We start from the raw sequence: 15773 nt of genomic DNA on the forward strand, positions 1-15773 counted from the left end.
TGTGGGGTTGTTTCTCAGGGGTTGGGCTTAGCCTCTTAGTTCCAGTGAAGAGAACTCTTAATACCAAGACATTTTGGACAATTTCATGCTTCCAACTTTGTGGGAACAGTTTGGGGATGGCTCCTTCCTGTTCCAATTTGACTACACATCAGTGCACAAAGCAAGGCCCATAAAGACATTGACTTAGCAAGGGTGGTGGAAAATTAACTACAAGTGCAAAAACTGAAACATATAAAAATTACGTGTAACAAACTAAAAAAAATTAATTCTAAAGTGCTATAATGGTGGGAACCTCCCAACTAAAAAGTTGTTGCACTTGTTAATTTGTATTGCAATTATCTGTAGAGGGGTTTCTGCCATCCTTGTTAAGTTATATTGAAGTTTATTGAAATTTCCATACATTAGAGGGTTCCACCATTATTGTTAAGTTATTGATCGGTAAGTAAGCACTGCACTTTTTTTTGTGGTGTGGGAACACATAACAGTGCTTAGCGGCAGGCCTTTTACTGACACTTTTTTATTTTACCTCCAGTAGTTTATTGTAAATAGGAGTGTGGTGATTACCTATTATACTAAAGATCGGCATGTGGAATTATTAACCACCTGAGCCCCGGGCCATTGTAAAATGACGGCTTCATTGTGGCTCTGAAAATAAAACAGGACGTCATATGACGTCCTGGATTCCTCCGGCCACTGGGGGGCGCGCGTGCGCGCAGGCGGCGGCGCGCGCGCCCAGCGCATCCCAGAGATGCCGATGCGCGTGCCTGGCGGTCGCGATGTCCGCCAGGTACCCGCGATCGGTAATGACAGAGCAGGGACGTGGAGCTCTGTGTGTGTAAACACAGAGCTCCACGTCCTGTCAGGGGAGAGAGGAGACCGATCTGTGTCCCTTGTACATAGGGACACAGCATCGGTCACCGCCCCCAGTCACCCCCCACCCCCCACAGTTAGAACACAATACAGGTACACATTTAACCCCTTCCTCACCCCCTAGTGTTAACCTCTTCAATGCCAGTCACATTTATACAGTAATTAGTGCATATTTATAGCACTGATCGCTGTATAAATGTGAATGGCGCCAAAAATGTGTCAAAAGTGTCCGATGTGTCCGCCATAATGTCGCAGTCCCAATAAAAAAATCGCAGATCGCCGCCATTACTAGTAAAAAAAAAAAAAAAAAAAATAATAATAATAATAATAATTCTGTCCCATATTTTGTAAGCGCTTATTGCGATTTTTTTTTTTACCAAAAATATGTAGAAGAATACGTATCGACCTAAACTGAGAATTTTTATTTTTTTTTAAATTGGGCTATTTTATTATAGCAACAAGTAAAAAATATTGTTTTTTTTTTCAAAATTGTTGCTTTTTTTGTTTATAGCGCAAAAAATAAAAACCGCAGAGGTGATCAAATACCACCAAAAGAAAGCTCTATTTGTGGGGAAAAAAAAGGACGACAATTTTGTTTGGGAGCCACGTCGCACGACCGCGCAATTGTCAGTTAAAGCGACGCAGTGCCGGAAGCTGAAATTTCACCTGGGCAGGAGGGGGGTATATTTGCCCAGTAAGCAAGTGGTTAAACATCAACAAATTAAAGTTGTGCCCCACCAGCCCCCCATGGACAATCTGCCTGGCTGCTGAGTTCATTTTCTCATCCCTGCACTCAGTGCACTGATGGGCACTGACTGGCAGCACTCATGGGCACTGATAGGCAGCACTGATAGGCACCACTGATTGGCAGCGCTGATGGTCACTGATTGGCAGCACTAAAGGGCACTGGTTGGCAGCACTGATAGGCACAGATTGGCAGCACTAATAGGCACTGCTTGGCGGCACTGATAGGCAGCACTGATTGTCACTGGTAGGCAGCACTGATGGGCAGCATTTAGTGACACTGATTGGCAGCACTGATAGACACTGATCGATAGCACTGATGGGCATTGATAGGCTGCATTGATTGGCACTAATAGGCAACACCGATGTGCACTGATTGGCAGCACCGATGGGCACTGATAGAAAGCGCTAATAGGCAACTGTGATGAACACTGATTGGAAACAATGATTGTCACTGATAAGCAGCACTAATGGGCACTGATAGGTGGCATTGGTCAGCACCAATATGTGGCACTGATATGCAGCACAGATCTCAACGGGCAAAAATCTCATGCTGGATAGCTATACTGATATGGATGGGTAATGTGTTAGGAATGAAAGGATGGCACATCATTTGATGGAAATTAAAATTATTCACCTACAGAGGGTTGAATTCAAAGACACCCCGAAAATCAAAGTGAAAAAATTATGCATCAAGCTAGTCTATTTTGCTGAAATTTCATTGCAACAACTCAAAATGGTCCTCAGTAGTTTGTATGGCCCCCAAGTGCTTGTATGCTTGCCTGACATGAGGGCATGCTCCTAATGAGACGATGGATGGTGTCCTGGGGTTTTTCCTCCCAGATCTGGACCAGAGCATCACTGAGCTTCTGAACAGACTGAGGTGCAACCAGGCAGCACCGGATGGACCAAAACATAATGTCCCAAAGGTCAGGTGAGCGTGGGGGCCATTCAATGGTATCGATTTCTTCATCCTCCAGGAACCAGCTGCATACTCTCGCCACATGAGGCCGGGCATTGTCATGCGCCAGGAGGAACCCAGGACCCACTGCACCAGCGTAGGGTCTGACAATGGGTCCAAGGATTTCATCCTGATACCTAATGGCAGTCAGGGTGCCATTGTGTAGCCTGTAGAGGTCTTTGCATCCCTCCATGGATATGCCTCCCCAGACCATCACTGACCCACCACCAAACCGGTCATGCTGAACGATGTTACAGGCAGTGTAAAGTTCTCTGCGGCTTTTTCAGACCCTTTCACGTCTGTCACATATGCTCAGGGTGAACCTGCTCTCATCTGTGAAAAGCATGGGGCACCAGTGGCGGACCTGCCAATTCTGGTGTTCAATGGAAAATCCAAATCAAGCTCCACAGTGTCCGGCAGTGAGCAGAGAGCACACTAGAGGAAGTCGGGCCCTCAGGCCACCCCCATGAAATCTGTTTCTGATTGTTTGGTCAGAGACATTCACACACCAGTGGCCTGCTGGAGGTCATTTTGTAGGGTTCTGGCAGTGCTCAACCTGTTCCTTCTTCCACAAAGGAGCAGATACGGGTCCTGCTGATGGGTTAAGGACCTTCTACGGCTCTGTCCAGCTCTCCTAGGGCAACTGCCTGTCTCCTGGAATCTCCTCCATGCTCTTGATACTGTACTGCGAGACACGGCAAACCTTCTGGCAATGACACATATTGATGTGCTATCCTGGAGAAATTGGACTGCCTGTGCAAACTTTAAAGGGTCCAAGTATCGCCTCGTGCTACCAGTAGTGACACTGACCCTAGCCAAATGCAAAACTAGTGAAAAACAGTCAGAAAAGATGAGTAGGGAAAAAAAATGTCAGACACCTCTACCTGAAAAAACATTTCTGTTTTGGAAGTCGTCTCATTGTTGCCCATCTAGTGCACCTGTTGATAATTTCAATTAACAGCAAACCAGCTGAAACTGATTACCAACCCCATCTGTATACACCCCTCCCCCTCTGGCACTTAACTGACCAGATCAATATCCCTGAAGTTCTGATTCAAAAGTGTTCCTTTAATTTTTTTGAGCAGTGTGTGTATATATATATATATATATATATATATATATATATATAAAATAGTGAGTGTATAGCTTGTATAACAGTGTAAAGTCCTCTTCCCCTCCTCCATGATGACATCACAGAGCTGGTGGATAATAGAGACCTTGTGCTCCTCCACCTTCTGTTTGAGGATGCCCCACAGATGCTCAATAGGGTTTAGGTCTGGAGACATGCTTGGCCAGTCCATCTCCTTTACTCTTAGCATCTTTAGCAATGCAGTGGTTGCCTTGGAGGAGTGTTTGGTGTCATTATCATGTTGAATACTGCCCTGCGGCCCTGTCTCCGAAGGGAGGGGATCATGCTCTGCTTTAGTATGTCACAGTACATGTTGGTATTCATGGTTCTCTCAATCAATTGTAGCTCCCCAGTGCCGGCAACACTCATGCAGCCCCAGACCATGACACTCCAGTGACAACCTGTGAAGCTCTGGTGGACTCCATTCCCAAGAGGGTTAAGGCGGTGCTAGAAAATAATGGTGGCCACACATAATATTGACACTTTGGGCCCAATTTGGACATTTTCACTCAGGGGTGTACTCACTTTTGTTGCCAGCGGTTTAGACATTAATGGCTGTGTGTTGAGTTATTTTGAGGAGACAGCTAATTTACACTGTTATACAAGCTGTACACTCACTACTTTACATTGCAGCAAAGTGTAATTTCTTTAGTGTTGTCACAAAGATATAATGAAATATTTACAAAAATGTGAGGGTTGTACTCACTTTTGTTAGATACTGTACATTGAGCCATCTACGTGTGATGCATTGGTAGAGTAGCTGCCGTCTGTATTACTATGCCCACCGAAGGCATTAGGGGCGGAAAATCGGCTGCCTGTGTTTGCTGGTAGGAACATGCAACATTTAATATGGATTAGTGATCCATCTTGTAATTTTTTTTTGTATATTATGATACTAATACTATGTCATTCTAGGCAATCCATTGTTTGTGTATTGGTCCTGAGGAAGCCAAATTGTTGGCAAAACGTTAATCGTACACAGAAGTCCATAAGGCTGCATTTACATCTCTGTGTTTTGAATCGCAGGCAGATTTGCTTCGATTCTTCCTGCGATTTCAAAGCGCCGAGGTGTGAATAACAAATCGCAGAAAGTACATTTGAGATGCCATTCACCTGAGTGGCACCTAAAATTGCAGTATGGTTCTGCCACGATTGGCGCACGATAAATCAGAGCACGATTTTAGGTGCCATTCAAATGAATGGCATCTCAAATTTGCTTTCTGCAATTGATCATTCACACCTCAATGTTTTGAAATCACAGACAGAATCGCAGCAAATCTGCTTGTGAGGTGTGAATGCAGCCTAGTACATGTCAATCTATGGATTGTATGCACAGTGCACACAACCGATTATATGTACCATTCATGTACAGATAGATGTAAAGTGTCTCTTTGTTCCCCATCTGTTTGGATACATTCATTTTTTTTTTTATAAGATTTTATTTTCTATAAAAAAAAAATAGGATTTTTGTACTCACCGTAAAATCCATTTCTCTGAGTTCATAGACGGACACAGCCTTCATTGACATTAGGGTTATGCTTCTTCCTACCAGGAGAGTTTAGGCAGAATTTAACAGCACTTAAAGTGTTAAAACCTTTCCTTCGTGCCGCTCCTCCCAGGGGGCGTGGCTCCCCCAGGCATAACCCACACCCTGCTCTAGGAGCCTCAGTCCGTAACAAGCAGTACAAACAAAGGAGGGGTGGGTGCTGTGTCCGTCTATGAACTCAGAGAAATGGATTTTACGGTGAGTACAAAAATCCTATTTTCTCTTCCGTTCATAGACGGACACAGCCTTCATTGACATTAGGGACGTCCCCAAGCAGTGTCAAAAAATTAGAGGGGTGGGAAAGTAACACAGCAAACCAGGTTACACCCCAAACAAAAACCGGAGTTGCTCAACGGAGAGCACCTGCGGCTGAAGAAGGCATCAAAAGATGCACACACATCCACCTCGTAAAACTTTGAAACAGCGTGGATTGACGACCAGGATGCATCCTAACACCGCTGTAACACAGAGGCATGATGCCGGAAAGCCCAAGAGGCCCCGATCGTCCTGGTCAAATGCGCCATTAACCCGAAAGGGGGGCGCACGCCCCTTCAGGGCATAGGCCTGAAGCACAATCCATTGGAACCACCTAGGAACGGTGGCCGACGAGACTGCCAGGCCCTCTTGTAGGGCCAGCCACCGACACGAACAGTGAGCCCGACTTCCGGAACGGAACCGTAACATATAAGTACACTCGTAGGGCCCGAACCACATCCAGAGGATGCAAAGTGGCCTCCTCTTGGCATTTCGGCCGAGGACATAAGGATGGAAGAACAATGTCCACATCCAAGTGAAAAGCCGAAACGACCTTAGGGAGAAAAAACAGCTGCGGCCGCAGCACCACCTCATCCTTACGGATGACCAAGCAGGGAGCCTTGCAAGATAAGGCCGCCAGAACAGACAGATACCCGTCTGATCGAGGTAATAGCTACCAGAAATAAAATCACCTTTTGTGACAATAAACAAAAAACCTCCCGAATGTCCTCAAAGGGAGCATCCCGAAGCACTGTAAGGACTAAATTCAAGTCCCATGGGAGTAATGGAGGGTGCACCGGAGGGGCCACCTGCCAGACCCCCTGACCCAATGTACGCACCCAGGAGTGCGTTGCCAAGGGTCGCTGCAAGTAAAAACAGCCAGAGCAGAAATCTGTCTCTTAACCGTACGTAAGGCGAGAGCCTGAACCACTCCCTGCTGCAAAGACAGCAGAATCCTGTACACAACGCATGTACGAGAGTGCCAGTTCATCTCCCCACACACAGAGAAGTAGGCCTTCCATGTATGAGGAAAAAAACCTACGTGAGGTAGACTTCCGTGCAGGCAGCACGGTAGAGACCACCGAGCCCAATAGGCCTCGGTCCTTAAGCCCCTGGCTCTCAACAGCCATGCCGCTAAGGCCGGTGGCTGTGAAACAGGGTGGAAGATTGGACCCTGTAAAAGAAAATCAATTCCCAGGGGAAGACGCTAGGAGGCGTCTGCCACCAGACGCATCAGGTCCGCGTACCAGAAGCGACGCGGCCAATCTGGGGCAATCAGGACTGATAGAATCCCTACAGCTTCCACTCTGCGCAGCAGGTGAGGAAGAAGATTCCGAGGAGGGAAGGTGTAAAGTAGGCGACAGTGACCCCGAGGAGCCACCAACGTGCCTGACGCGTCCGCCCACGGGTCCTTAAACCTGCCCACGAACCGTGGCACCTACCGATAGAGACGGGACGCTAGAAAGTCCACGTCCGGAGTGCCCCACTTTCGGCACAGACCCCAAAACACCTGCGGGTGGAGAGACCACTCTCCTTGGCCCAGTGCAGTGCGACTTAGGTGGTCGGCTAGCCAATTCCGTATTCCCGGAATGTACCCGGCCGATAGAGCCGGAACGGAGCCTTCGGCCCACCGAAAGGATGTGCGCGACCCCCGTCGCTGCAACAGAACTCCGTGTGCCTCCCTGATGATCAACCTATGCCATGGCCGTGGTGTTATCGGACAGGATCCTGACCGGTCGGCCCTGTAGATCCAGGGACCACCTGGCAAGGCAAAGCTTGATTGCTCGGAGCTCCAGAACGTTGATCAGTAGGCAGGCCTCCACCTGAGTCCAGTGCCCCTGGGCTGACTGGGTGCCCCAAGCGCCCCTCCCCAACCAGAGAGGCTGGCATCCGTCGAGACCACTGTCCAGTGGCCTGCAGAAAAATGGCTTTCCGGCCCGAAGCACTGAAAACGCCAGCCACCACACCAGGGGAGACATGATCAGATGACTCAATTGAATCTGGTAATCCAGAGATGACGGAAGCTAGTCCCATCGTGACAGCAGTTCCCTCCGTAGTACCCTGGCGTGGAATTGGGCATACGGAACCGCCTCGAAAGAGGCTACCAACTGACCCAGATAACAACAAAAACCTGGGGAATGCCCAGGGAAAAACCAAGCCTACTTACCGACCAGCTTGCAGAAAACCAATTAACCTGTCTAGAGTATGCGTTAAAAACAGGGGTTCAGTCCGCACGCATTTGCAAACGCATGCGTGAGCCACAGAGCCGCGCCAAGGCACCCTGCAATATCTGTGGTCCTAACACTAAACAATGAGCGTCCCCCACAGTGGAGGCACATGCATTTTAATGGATAGATAGGGGCAGGTGAACTGAAGGGAAGCCACCCCTCCTTTAAAGGTACAAGAGCACACCAAACACCCAGCATATAGCCCAATGGCTGCAAAGGTGTTGGTGCACTGATGGACCAATATAAACACCACAGGTGAAGCATAAACATGTCCACTGCCCCCATCTATAGCTGGCCATAACAGTAAGTAGCATTGGAAGGCTAAAGCAGATAACAACAAAAACCTGGGGAATGCCCAGGGAAAAACCAAGCCTACTTACCGACCAGCTTGCAGAAAACCAATTAACCTGTCTAGAGTATGCGTTAAAAACAGGGGTTCAGTCCGCACGCATTTGCAAACGCATGCGTGAGCCACAGAGGCGCGCCAAGGCACCCTGCAATATCTGTGGTCCTAACACTAAACAATGAGCGTCCCCACAGTGGAGGCACATGCATTTTAATGGATAGATAAGGGCAGGTGAACTGAAGGGAAGCCACCCCTCCTTTAAAGGTACAAGAGCACACCAAACACCCAGCATATAGCCCAATGGCTGCAAAGGTGTTGGTGCACTGATGGACCAATATAAACACCACAGGTGAAGCATAAACATGTCCACTGCCCCCATCTATAGCTGGCCATAACAGTAAGTAGCATTGGAAGGCTAAAGCAGATAACAACAAAAACCTGGGGAATGCCCAGGGAAAAACCAAGCCAACTTACCGACCAGCTTACCAACTGACCCAGAACCTTCCTGCAGAATCGCAGAGATGACCGCTTCTGGGTCGGCAACTGCTGCACAGCAGATAGCAGAGTCTGAAGTTTTTCCGTTAGGAGAAAAACACTCCCACCCCGGCGGAACCCAGGACTAGTCCCAGGTATTCCAGTCCCTGAGACGGAATCAACCCTGATTTCAGGACAATCCAGAAACCAGCCGAACACTCGGAGAGCCTGACATGTGATAGACACGGCTCCACCAATGCAGAGCTCGAAGAAGCTCGTAGGAGAATGTTGGCCAGACATCCTGTGACGGTATTACAATGATATCCCTGTCAACGTTCCCTTCTTCCCATAACGAAAATCACCCCAATATTCCACGAGGAGGAATATTCCTGGAGTCGCCCAGAAAGCCACACATGAGACAAGCTTACTGCTGGAACAACACACACTTTAATGGTTTTCTTCTCAGCTTTTTATACAGTCCAAGACATTGAAGCAACAATGAAATCTCCACCCCCCCCAATCACACACTAAGGCTAATTACTAAAACATTCAAGACAGGTCGGCACCGACCGATAATTATCATGTCTAATCACTGCACATTCCTCAGGCCAGAATCACACTAGTGCGTTGCGTTTTGGAGCTGCGTTCTCGTTGCGAATTTCTCTAGAGGGTGTTCTGCAGATCAACTGCGTTTTAGCTGCAGATCAGGTGCGAATTTGGAGACCTGGGAGAGGGGAGGGGGAGGGGGGAAGTGTATTGAACTGAATGAGACAAATACTGAAGAGAAATGAACACATCTGCGAATTCAGCTGCGTACCCATAGAAGATAATGGGACTGAATTCGCACCTGAGCCGCACCGCAAGACATAAAAACCGCACACGGTTTGGAGGCAATGCGCAGTGCGGATGCATCGCACATATGTGAACCAGCCTCATTGAAAACAATGTATTTTGAAATGTCCTGCGAATTAGATGCGGTTTAAGCCGCACTCAATTCGCATAGGTGTGAACCTGGCCTCAAACAGCATAACAACAAACCACCTTTCACACCCTTGAGTTTCCTAGGCAGACGTTTCGTCTGCATCCAGTTTAACACCTATTAACACCTCTGAGCATCAATAGGTTTTTAGACAGGGTTATCACACAATTAAAGTCCTTTCAAAAGCTAGCCTTATTTAACATATGAACAGTCTTTACAGAGAGAGATGAGTCACACATGAAAACACCTGTTACCTCTAACCCACAGCATTAAATTAGCAGGGAGAATTAAACTGGAGCATATATAGGCAATTGCATCACACATCCCATGATAACAAACCTCCGCTGTCAAAGCCGGGCCAGTATCGGGACGAGCACCTTGGCGAAAACCCGCCGAATGGGAAGGACACCAATTGAAAATGGTCCCCCCCGACCGCAAAGCACAGAATCTCCGGTGGTTTGAGGATATGCAGGTACACGTTCATGACATCCAAGGATGCCAGAAAATCCCCCTGATGGAGTGCCGCTATTACCAAGCGAATCGACACCACCTAAAAGTTTGCACCTTGACAAAACAAACGAGGGACTTGAGGCCCAGGATTAACCGGGCCCCATCCTCCGTGGGGACACAAACAGAATGGAGTAAAAACCCAGAGACCGTTCCAACGAGGGAACTGGCACAATCACCCCCCTGACCAGAAGATCCTGGACAGCCCCTGACAGAGCCAACCGGCGAACTGGAGGAGGCCAGAGGGAAAAAAACCTGTTTGGCAGACAAGAGAGAAACTCAATCTTGTACCCAAAGGAAAACACTTCGCAATGCGAAGCCAGTCTCCCACCCGAGACACGGGCGGGAGCAGACCTTCAGGCGGAAGCAGGTATGTCCGCAGACTTGTTAGGCATGCGGTATCAGGTGCGCTGCTACCCCGCAGCGGGGATTCAAGCACCATGTAGACCTACCCCCACCGCACAGGGCGGGCGAAAAAGCGCTCGGAGGTAGGCAAGGAGGGTCCTTGCACAGGGCGAGGTCCCTAGCCCTTCCCAGACCGTGGGAACAGCATGTGCTTACCACCCGTGGCATCCTCAATGATGCCATTCAGGGAAGTCTCAAAAGGACCGTTCACCCTTAACGGCCATCACCAAGGCCACCTTAGAGGACTAGTCCGCAGACCAGCTCTTCAGCCACACAAGGCGGCGCAGAACCACTGCATAGACATAAGCCCCGGATCGTATCCATGGCCGCCTCGCAGAGAAAATTCTAACCCTGAACCAATTGTTCAGCCAGGTCCCTAGAGGATTCGGAAGCCCCTTCTTCCAGCTCCTGCAGCAGGAGCTTTGCCCTTTTAGTCGGGGCCTGACTAGGGCCCCGGCCAGAGCCGGCCTCACCGCCGAACCCACCACCGTGAATAGGGAGCGGGCCACGGCCTCCACTCTCCTATCAGCGGGATCCTGAAATGCAGGAGCCCCTTCCACAGGCAACGTGGTGGCCCTGCGCAGTCTGGACACAGGGGGGTCCACTGGCAGAGGAGAGCCCTACTTTTTTTTTTTTTTAAAGCCCCCCTCAAGGGGGTAACGAGTTGCAAAGTTTTTTGACAAACTTTATGCGGTGCATCCCATTCCTTGTATAACATATTGACCAAATAAGGAACACAAGGAAACACTTCAGCGGTGCGTAGTAGTCTGCTGGTACTGACACAGAGGTGTCTCCGCCACATCCTCAATTTTTAGAGTCTCCGGCACCGCAGAAACAAGAGCTCCAACAAATTCTTGCCAGCAACTGACTGCAGCAGAGTCATCCTCACTATCCATAAGGGTTAAACCCGCAGCCTCTGACATAACAGAACCAGAAAAAAACAGCGATTCTGTGTCAGAGACATCCCCAGAAGCAGGCTCAAGGAGGGGGCGCTTTTTACCCCCCATCCGGGCACTAGCTGCTTCAAACCTGGCAAGAAACCCAGGACAAAAAAAAAAACCCCACTGGTCACCTCCTTGCTGCTATTGCAGAGCATGGGGGCCCCTGGTATTCACCACCCCACCCAGCTGCAGAGAGAGCTGAAAAACCTGAGGCGTGCTCTGATGTGCTGGCTGTGATGTGTCTGTCACCTCAAGGAAGATTCACAGCGTTTCACAGCACTAAAACTGTTACAGCACTAAAACTGGTACAAGATACCAGAGGCTGTGCTGTGTCTTTCACCTCATGGAAGAATCACAGCGTTACCAAGGAGATTTCCAAGATGGCCGCCGTCTGAGGTAAAATTCACCTCATAGAACACAGCAGCACCCCCCAGAGTAACAACACAGTCACCCAACAACACACGGGTACCGGTGGTAATAAAGAAAACCCAGGAGGCCCCCCTTCACAGCCACTACCCAGTCAGGGGAAGGAGGGAGAGGAAGGGGAGAGAGGAAAGCAGGGCGGACCCTCAGTCGACCTCCCCAGGGAAACATTCCAGCCAGACCACTTACCTGAGTAAGGGGCCACTACTTACCCGTCCTGCGACTACCCGGCTGGAGGTATCCCAGACAGAACCAACGTCCGTAAACGGCATGGCTGTCGGCCAGACACACTGTGACAAAGCCATAGAGACCGGTCATATGTGTGCCCTAGAACCGAAATTCCCTGGCCGCCCCTGGAGCAACGGGGTCTGTCGTGGACGTCCCAAAGCTGAGCTAAGGGCCGGCACACGCTCGATGGCTGAACATGGGGGGACTACAAGAGTCAAGACGCAGCCTGTCACCCTGTCGGCTGTTGATAGAAGAATCACAGGATTCAAAAATGCAGGAACAAAATAATAAAAGCGAGAAAAATCGCAATAAAAAAACTCCAGAGTACAGGACTCCAGAAGCACCTGACTCCTCACCTGTCGTTAGGCAGAAAAAGACTGAGGCTCCTAGAGCAGGGTGTGGGTTATGCCTGGGGGAGCCACGCCCCCTGGGAGGAGCGGCACGAAGGAAAGGTTTTAACACTTTAAGTGCTGTTAAATTCTGCCTAAACTCTCCTGGTAGGAAGAAGCATAACCCTAATGTCAATGAAGGCTGTGTCCGTCTATGAACGGAAGAGAAATTAAGTGATTTTATTTAATATGTCTCCGTTCTGTTGCTGTTATAGCCCACTATTGTAGGATACTGAAGATTCTTTCTCTAGTGAATACCTAAATTCCTCCATGCTACAGTAATTTCAGGGATGTGGCACCCCTAGAAAACAAAAGCTGTCTGGCTGACACAATTAGGATAAAAACAAGACTTGATAGAACCCATCAAGGAGTATTTGGGGTATTTATAAAATACTGAACGTCTTTTAAAATGACTTTATTGGGGGCGTGTCCTGGCTATGGAGGAGTGAGGACGCGTGTGTCTGCCGCTCCGATCCACCGCCGCACCTAACCTGAGCTACAAGGGAGGATTGCCTGCCGTCTATCCCCTGACATGTCGCAGAAGAACCGGGCACCCCCGCAGACCCCTCGGGGAGGCGGCTCGAGACAGGGACAGCTCGATTCCTTCCTCGTGGAGCCGACCAGGGGCGGCCGCGAGGCACTCAAGATGGCGCCGACCGGGAGATCGCAGAGCGCTGCCCCAGCCTCGCAGGCCCCGACGACCCGATCCCAGCTGCAACCGGGCTCCCCCGGACCTACTCCGTCGCTGGTGAGTGACACGATGGCCCCGATCTCCCCGCATTCGCCCTCCTCTCTCCTGGGCCTCTCTGATGAGCCTGACCCCCTGGAAGACGCAGACATCAGGCGCCATATTTGGGCCCTCCCCACCAAAGCGGACCTAGAGCGCTTCGCAGACCGGGTCGAGAAGGCCCTGAAAGAAGATGTGGCCCAATTAAAGGCGGACACTACCCATCTGGGCAATAGGGTAGAAGTCCTGGAGCAGAAGCTGGAAGACGTGCTCCCGGTCATATCGCAACTACAGGAGAAATGTTCGGCTCAGAGCCATCAAATTGAGGCCTTGTTGTGTCATTTAGATGACATGGAGAACCGCAGCCGAAGGGCGAATATCAGGATAAGGGGCCTCCCTGAAGCGACCGGAGCAAGGGATATAACCCCTACATTAGAAGACATATTTAAGGACATTTTAGGCCTGCCTGCAACGGCTGTGGTGGAAATTGACCGTGCACATAGAGCACTTAAACCACCGTCGCAAGACGTGAATAACCCGCGTGATATCATCTGCAAACTCCACAAATACACACTTAAGGACCGCATAATGCAGAAGATGAGAGGTAAAACCCACTACGATTTTGATGGTGCCCGTCTAACTTTTTACCAGGACATCTCAAGGCGCACCCTTATGCAGAGAAGGCTGCTGCGACCCCTTTTGGCGGCCTTACAAGATGCAGGCCTGACATACCGCTGGGGTTTCCCCTTCTATCTTCAAGCTACCAAAGACGGCAGAACTGTGACTCTCCGCACGAAAGATGATTTGCCACACTTCCTTTCATCTCTTGATCTGGACCCGGTGGACTTCCCGGACTGGCGGACGTCGTCGGAAGTCCCTAACCTCACCCTCCCGCCTTCGGGCCCCTGGCAGACGGCTAAACGCAGGAACCGCAGACGGAGACGGAGTCAACGCCTTTCCGAGTCCTCACAAGGGCCTGCTCCAGTTGGAGAATGATCCTCCTTTACTTCATCTCCGGCCGGAGATGCTTGATGACTCCTATACCGATGTGCCCACTCCTGACTGTTTGGGCTCCCTGATGCCTATACCCCTTGAGACTGCCACCTTGAACACTTAGCTCCCTTTCCTCCCATACATGCCGCTCCACGCCTGGTGCGGTGGTCGGTGGCGGATGCCCCCTCCTCTCCCTCCTGTTGTGTTAGCCACGTTCCCCCAGTAGGCTACCCTTTTTTATTTTTTGGGTACTGATCCCCTTTGGGATCTTGGACTAGGGTCCGGGCCCTCCCTCCTTTAAGGATTGGGGTCCCGGACAGGGTCCATAGTAAATTGGCTAGACCGTCTGGTCTCGGCCTTTCCCCCCCTCTCACCTAATTTTTATTTTTTCCTACATTTTTTTTTTTTACTGTTTTTTTTTGCCGTGTTTACAATGCATTTCCTGATTATTGATGCATGTTATTTTGTCTCCACTCCTCCCACTCTTTCATCTGTCCCTTCCTCCCTTTTCCCTCTCTCCCCCCCTTGCCCTTCTCCTACTCCTCTCTTTCCTAGGTGCGTCTTGCTGCTCCGCCTTCCACACCGTGCGCCCCGTATCTGTCAGCGAATCCATCCTCTCCGTACACACCTATGGCCACCCTACAGGTAAGCTCTTACAATGTTAGAGGCTTATGCTCCCCCCACAAGCGCAGCAAGCTCTGGTGGGAGTTGAAGAGGCTCAAAACGCAGGTGGTCTTCCTGCAGGAGACCCACTTCACGCCTCAGTCGCTACCCAGGCTCCCTAAACACCTCTTTAGCCAGTGGTTTATTAGTACATCCCCTACCCCTAAATCCAGGGGTACTGCAATAGCTATACACAGGTCATGCCCCTTTCAACCCACTGACACCCGAATAGACCCCCTGGGCCGCTACGTATTTCTGAAGGGCTCCCTAGCAGGACACACCTACACGTTCGCATCTATCTATGCCCCCAATGTTAATCAGCTGGGGTTCCTTGACACTATGTTGGAACGTCTAGGCGAGTTTAGAGAGGGCTCCCTGATCCTGGGGGGGGACTTCAATGTCAGCCCTGACCCCTTACTTGACACTTCTCATGCTAGACCCACACACTCCTACGCGTTCCTTAAGCACTTCCGTAAGTCCCTCCAATCCCTCCTTCTGACGGATAGCTGGCGAACATTACACCCTTCTGACCGCGACTTTAGCTACTATTCTAAGGTACATGATGTCTACACCCGCATTGACCACCTGTATGTGGACCGGAACTCCCTGGAGCTTCTGAGATCTGCCTCCATAGGACAGATTACCATTTCGGACCATGCGCCGGTGTCGGCGGTCTTTGCCTTACCCTCTGGCTCACGTCGATCCTGGACATGGCGACTGAATGACAACCTATTAGACGACGCGGGGGTGGTGGGAGAAATCGCAGACACTCTGTCCCACTATTTTACCGAGAATTCCACGGCTGACGTGAGTGAGGGCACGTTGTGGGAGGCCCATAAGGCCGTGATCAGGGGGGCATTGATTTCTCAAGGCTCCCGTCTGAAACGAGAACGCATGGCGGACTTTCACAGGGTGTACACCGCCCTCCAGAAAGCTGAACTCGACCATAAAACAACGGGCGGCCC

Source organism: Rana temporaria, chromosome 2, assembly GCF_905171775.1.
Source record: "Rana temporaria chromosome 2, aRanTem1.1, whole genome shotgun sequence".
NCBI classification, from domain to species: domain Eukaryota; kingdom Metazoa; phylum Chordata; class Amphibia; order Anura; family Ranidae; genus Rana; species Rana temporaria.